Below are 7,558 nucleotides of genomic sequence, written 5' to 3' on the forward strand. Positions count from 1 at the left end.
ATCAAAAAAATATGTTTGACTTTGTTGACTTCTAATCTTCATTTCTCTTCTGTTTTACATTGGTTGATGATGATTTGATTCACTTTTGACCAATTGTGTTTGACATTTGAATGTTCTTTTCATATCATTTCATCTTCATCTCTTTTCTTTTTCTTTTGGCCAATGAGTTAATGATTTGTGGTTGGTCTTGACATATGAGAGGCTTAACCTTCTTTGATCCAAATCAAACTCAACTTGATCAAAGATCAAGTGAGTTGCTTTGTGTCCAAGATAGGTTGCTTCTTGGTCAAGCAAAAAACCTAAAGTCCATACAAGGCCTTTCTTCTTTTCTTTTGGCATGGAAAGTTGTAGGAGCTTGGCTTACTAGTCATGATCTCTAAATTGTGTTTATTTGCCTATAGTTTTATTGACCGGTCTCGGATAGGTGTGACTACTACATTAGTCCACTTATGATTGCTTAACAATGCGCTAAATTGTCTTATGACACACTAACATAACCACTAATTACTAACTTTAATTTGAGCATTTAATTTCTTGTAATTTACTTTAATGCACTTTATTTCTTGCTCATTTATTCATATTGCTTTTTACTTTGCTCACTTGAGCTCATATTTTATGTTTATGTCATTTTCCTTTTGCTCATTTGAGCTCGTTATTGTATATAGATATATTGTTGCTTTGTGTTTGTTTTGTCTTTGTTTGTGTGAACCCAATGCAAAAAGGAGAAAGGACTTAGAATTAGGACCTTACCTATGCTTAAGGAGTTCAAGAGCAACTAGGCCTCATGCCTTTAGAATGCTAAACTTGTTGAAGAGCAACTAGGCCTCATGCCTTTAGAATGCTAAATCACAAAGTTGACTTCAAAGGACTTCCTTTCCAAAACTCATTCGTTGTTCATTCCTCTTATTGTGTTGTGAATCTTTTGATGTTTGTTCTTGTGTGATAGGGTTCCATCTTGTGATAGAAAAGAAGGACCATTGTCATGAATAGCCAAGTTAAGGGAGACAAGCCAAATGGAGATCCTAGGAGCTTGAATATATTTGTTTGATTGCTTGAGTGTTTGCTAAGTCCAAAGGAAAGGAGCATCTTGAATCATCTCTATGATTTCAATAAAAGGAACTCCAAGGGTTTTATCTCTTCTCTTATCTTTGTATGCTTTAGGACTAGCCTTTCTCTTCTTCTCTCCACTCTAACCCAAGCCAAACTCATTTTGTGCAAACTTTGACATTATTTTCAAACTAGAAACCTAGGCCTTATGCCTTTGACTTTTCAAAAATCTTTTCATTAAAACTCATTGTGAATAGATCTTAATTCAACTTTGGCCTCATTTTGTAAATACTTCTAACTTGTAAATACAACTCACTTCAAGTTGATTTTGTGGTTCCAATGGCCACCTTTGTTAAAACCTTTTTCATAAACATTAGCCATAGGTTTGAGTTATCATAGTGGTTGATGTAAACCTCACCTTATCCTTAGTGACTGGACTATAAGTCTTCCATACTTATTATAGGGTTAACCCCTCACTAGTATGTTGAAGCTCTCCTCACATGGTGGATTGATTGGTTTAGGTTGAGTTTTCTCCCTTTGATAACAAAAGACCTTAAGGCTTTTGGTCAAATCAATTCACCAATCTTTTGACATTTGTACCCCGAACTACGAGGTTTTGATCCTACCTTTGTGATGGTACGTAGGCAATGGGTTCATCCATTCAAACAACAAATTTGTAAATATAATGTATATTCTCTTCTCATCCCTCCAATCTTGTTTGCACAAATATTTTCACAAATACCAACCTACAACACACATTTTCAAAAAGGGCTCCCTTAGAGTACTAAGGATGTTTTTGGTGCTTAAAACCTTCCCATTTCATAACCAACCCCCTTACCTAGATCTCTGACATTTTTATTAGTTTTTGATTTGATAAAACTTCTTACTTGATTTTTGTTCGCTTTTTAACCTTTCCTTTGGATAAATAAAAGTGCGGTGGCGATTCGAATTGTATGTTTACTTTTGATTTAGTCAATAGATCTAAAGGTAACGAATACCCCGCTACAGAAAAGTGGCGACTCTGCTGGGGAAAAACTTTCTCTTCCTAGTGGGTTTAGCCTACTTTTTGCTTATTGTATTGTATGTTTATATTTATTTGTGACATATTTTTGTGCAAAATTTGGGATGACTGTATTGTTTGTAATGTATGAATTGCTTTATATACTACTTGCTTGTATGCTTGGTGGTTTCTTGTGAGATGAGTTCTTTACCCGAACTCAAATGCACTTATGATAGGAGAATGGCATAGTCTTGTTGACTTGTGTGGAGTTATTCCTTAGCAAGTTGACTTGCAAGCCCATTCACTTGGTGGAGGTCTTATTGGGATCAATAATGTCACACGAGTAGTCGTGGATAGGCATTACTCTTTCCAATATAAACCTTAGAAGACAAGGACCTTAGATTACCTAACCCATCTTGGCCTATTTTAGGACGTAGTGCGAAGGTCGTTCAAGTGTAAGATTTGATACGATTGTTACGCGATACTACACTCATAAGAGTCTCTCTTGAGAATATTTTTGGAATACGAGTAGTCGTTTTATCCGATAATATCCGAAAGATGAGATGATGACTATGGGAACCTCTTTTAGAACATGATCGTCAGATTTAACCATAGTACACTCCCTTTGGGTGGTTCTTAACCGAGATTCCATGCTCGTGACTTACAACAAACCCTTGATTCACGGTTGATCCGTTCTAGTATATCCTCAATATCAATGGAACTTGGGTGTTGATAAGGTGTAAACCATAATCCACCAAAATGGATGATTGATATTGAGGATGACGTGAGCCATCTTGTGACCTTTGTGTGGTGTGACTTGCTTGATCCTTGAGTGTGATTGTTGCATACATGCATTCATTTGCATCCATATCATCAACAAAGAAAATTTCAAGGAACTTAAGAGGTCTATTTGCAAATTTTCAGACATGGATGAGCAAAGAAGGAATACGAAGAAGTACAGTTTCAGACAATCCAACTTGAAAGAGTTAAGGAGTTTGACATCTTATGTATTAGATCCCTTGGAGTTCAAAGCTCTCCATGGGAAGCTTCTGTCTATTCTTGCTACTCAGGTGGATGAGGGTCTGATGAGTGTGTTGGTGCAGTTATATGATCCTCTGTACCGTTGCTTCACTTTTTCGGATTTCCAGCTTTTGCCTACACTTGAGGAGTATGCCTATCTTATGGGTATACCTATTCTGGATCAGCTTCCGTTCAGTGGCTTGGAGAGGGCTCCTTCTTCCCAAGAGATTGTTGATCTGCTTCACATAGATGTATCTGATATTGTTGCTCATATGACTACCAAAGGTGGAATTCAAGGTCTCCCATCTGATTTTCTCATTGCCCAAGCTACTTTGTTTAGGAAGGCCATGAGTGAGGACGCCTTTGAAACCATATTTGTACTTCTCATCTATGGGCTAGTGTTATTGCCCAACATCAACAATTTTGTGGTTTATTTCGCACTTGCCTCAGACGCTCGCCTTCAAGGAGAATAAGGGATGTCTATGGTGGTCTACGAGACTTATGTCTCTCACTAATGATGATATCTCTTGGTATAACCATGTGTATGATGGTGTCCAGATTATTGATTCTTGTGGTGAATTCTCCAATGTGCCTCTTCTTGGTACATGTGGTGGAATTAACTACAACCCTGTTTTGGCTCGCCGTCAGCTTGGGTTCCCCTTAAAGGATAAACCTAACAATATTCTGTTGGAAGGTGTGTTCTTTCAAGAGGGTAAAGATCCCCAGAACTTGAAGGGCAAAATGGTCCGCGCCTGGCGCAAGGTTCATAGAAAGGGAAGGAAAGAGCTTGGTCTGAAGAATTGTATTGCTTTGGAACCCTATACCACTTGGGTGAGGAAGAGAGCGCTTGAGTACCGCATGCCATATGATTATCCGAGACCTACCCCTATGGTTATGGTTGGGCCTTCAACCCTCCCTAACCAAGGAGTAGAGGAGTTGAGAGATGAAGACCGTTCGCGTGCTTAGGTTCGTGAGCGAGAGGAACTACTTCAGCAACTCAGAGATAAAGATGCTGTGATAGAATTTCTGGAGCATCAGGTTATTGATGAGCCTGATGATATGGTTACTTCTCTTCTGCCTCAGTCATCCAGGTTTTGGAAGAGGAAGTATGATCGACTCGCCAAGGAGAAATCCGATATGGAAGCAACTTATGAGAGAGAGGTGAAGAGGCTTCGTGCAGCTTATCTTCCGATCTCGAGAGCTTTGGACGATTGCTTCTAGGGCTCCATAGGATGTTTATTCTCCTTTCCTCTTGTATTATATTTGGTTACCAAAACTGTACTACTTCTTTGGTGTAAAACTTTTCCAAATATTATGGCTATAAGCATTCCATATATGTCTTAAAAGATTAATATTTTCAAATATTTGCAAATAGATCTCTATAAAATTCCTCAAATAAAAACAAATCATATGCACAAACATTGCATGCATCATATGCATAAGCAGGTTTTCTTCAGCCCAGTGGTCTAGCTCTTTGCTCTTCATTTGTTTTGAAGACAAGCTGACGCACCGGTATAACACAAGAGCTAATCTGCCAAAGATCATGGAGCATCTGGAACAAGAGAACTGGGAACTGAAGGAAGAAATAGCTAGGCTGATTGCCATGATGGAGTCAGTATTGGCTTCCAAGAGCCAATCGTCGCCAACTCCTGCAACTCCTCCCACGAAAACTGTTATATCTGAGGCCGTTTCTTCAACTGTGTCTGCTTCAACAACCCATTTTGCGCCTACTATGCCAGCCGGGTTCCCCTGGGGAATGCCTTCCAACTTTGTGCCCGAGGGTTTTGCTCCAACTCTCGCTTCTCTGCCGGCATCTAGCCCGGTCCTTTATGTGCCACCTCCCATTGTGCACACTTTACCAAGAGTTGAAGATACCATCTATCATTCCGAGCCGTCTGAGGGCCCGGATGTATATGAGAAGATGGATGAGATGAAAGACCAATTCCTTGAGCTGCGCAAGGAACTAAAGACTCTGAAGGGTAAGGACCTCTTTGATAAGAGTGTTGCTGAGTTGTGCCTTGTGCCCAACATGAAGATCCCTGTAAAATTCAAAGTACCTGACTTTGAGAAATATAAGGGAAACACATGCCCGCTCAACCATCTTGTGATGTATGCTCGCAAGATGTCAACGCAAACAGATAACGATCAACTTCTTATCCATTACTTCCAGGACAACCTGTCTGGTGCTGCTCTCCGGTGGTACATGGGTTTGGAGAGTTCGAACATCCGCTCCTTCAATGATCTTGGCGAGGCCTTCGTCAAGCAATACAAATACAATATGGATATGGCTTTTGATAGGGACCAGTTGAGGGCGATATCCCAGAAAGAGAAGGAGACTTTCCAAGAGTACGCTCAGAGATGGCGCGAGTTGGCAGCTCAGATAGTGCCACCCCTTGAAGAGAAATAAATGACAAAGATCTTTTTGAAGACTTTGAGTTCTTTCTATTATGAGAGGATGATAGTCAGTGCTCCCTCAGACTTCACCGAGATGGTGAATATGGGAATGAGACTGGAAGAAGGGGTCCATGAAGGACGGTTGTCTAGGGATGACAGCTCTTCAGCAAAGAGGTATGGGAGTTTTGCGAAGAAGAAAGAGGGAGAGGCACATGCTGTGTCCTCCCATATCAAAAGAAGGCCCTCTGTGAAGAGGAAGAACGTTCTCCCTGCTGTCAGCCAACACCAGATGGCTCATATAGCACCTGCTTTTCGAGAAGTTCAACATCAACAATATCAACAACATCATCGTCAGCAACAGCAGGCCTACCAGCCTCAAAACAACAATAACACCAGCACTAACAACTACAAGAGGAAGAGGGTCACTTTTGATCCGATTCCAATGTCATATGCTGAACTCTATCCATCTCGGATTGATAGAAAGCTGATTACTCCACGAGACCCTCCCGCTGTACCGACCAACCCTCAGTGGTGGTACAAGCCTGAACTACACTATGTATATCATTTCGGTGCTCCCGGACATGACGTGGAAAATTTCTATCCGTTGAAGACCAAGGTGCAAGACCTTGTGAGAAGCGGTATTTTGTTTTTCGAGGACGTAGGTCCTAATGTCAAGAAGAACCCATTGCCCGAGCATGGGAAGGCTGCTGTGAATATAGTCAAGGGTTGTCCTGGCAAATATAAAGTCCTGTATGTCAATGATATCAGGCAATATTTGGTCGAGATGCATAAACTGTTGTGTGGATACAGTCACTATGAGCATGACCATGATAGGTGCCAGGTGTGCACTGTCAATGAAAGAGGATGCCGACAAGTAAGGAAGGACATCCAAGAGATGCTGGATCAGGGAATGATCGAAATACTTCAGAATCGTAATGAGGACGAAGTTGATGTTATTTCTCCTATTTTCAGAATTCCAGAGCCTGTTGTCGACAAATATGATGGCATCAAGAAGAAAGTGTCACCATCTCTTGTGATAAAGCCAACGGGTCCTGTCTCGTATGTATCTGATAAAGTTGTTCCCTACAGATACAATGCTATGATGCTAGAAGATGGAAAGGAGGTGTCGTTGCCCTCAACTTCCGTGGTGAGCATCTCAGACGTCAGTGGTGTGACCCGTAGTGGTCGTGTTTTCTTGGCTCTTCCGAAATCCCATGAAGATGTTGTGGGGAAAGCTGTGGTTAATCCTGCTGGTCCCATGGGGACTTCTTCTTCCACTCCTGTTGTGAAGGGTGTTGACCCTGTTGTTGTTCAAAATAAAAACACTCCTATCCTGGTTGGCCAACATGGCATTCTGAAAGAGGATGGTGATGATATGATGAGGCTCATCAAGAGGAGTGAATACAATGTTGTTGATCAGCTGCTATAAACTCCATCAAAGATATCAGTGTTATCTTTGTTGATGAATTCTGAGCCACACCGTGAAGCTTTGCTTAGGGTGTTGGACGTGGCATACGTGGATCACGATGTCACTATTTGGCAGTTTGATAACATTGTTGCAAACATAATCGCTTGCAACAATTTGAGCTTCTGTGATGCTGATCTTCCCGAAGAGGGAAAGGACCATAATTTGGCCTTACACATATCAATGAAATGTAAGGGTGATGCCTTGTCTAATATGTTGGTAGACACAGGATCATCGCTTAATGTGTTGCCAAAATCCACTATGGCTAAACTTTCTTACCAGGGGCCTCCCATGAGCCAGAGTGGAGTGGTAGTGAAGGCTTTTGATGGATCAAGGAAAACTGTGATCGGTGAAGTAGAACTCCCGATCAAGGTTGGACCTAGTGATTTCCAGATCACTTTCCAGGTCATAGATATCCATCCATCATACAGCTGTTTGCTTGGCAGACCATGGATTCACGAGGCAGGCGCCGTGACATCCACCCTACACCAGAAGTTGAAGTTTGTTAAAAATAAAAAGTTGGTGGTGATAGGAGGAGAGAAGGCTCTCTTGGTTATCCATTTATCTTCCTTTTCCTATATTGACGCTGAGGATGAGGTTGGCACTCCGTTCCAAGCCTTGTCTATTGCTGA

Source organism: Lathyrus oleraceus, chromosome 2, assembly GCF_024323335.1.
Source record: "Lathyrus oleraceus cultivar Zhongwan6 chromosome 2, CAAS_Psat_ZW6_1.0, whole genome shotgun sequence".
Lineage (NCBI taxonomy): Eukaryota > Viridiplantae > Streptophyta > Magnoliopsida > Fabales > Fabaceae > Lathyrus > Lathyrus oleraceus.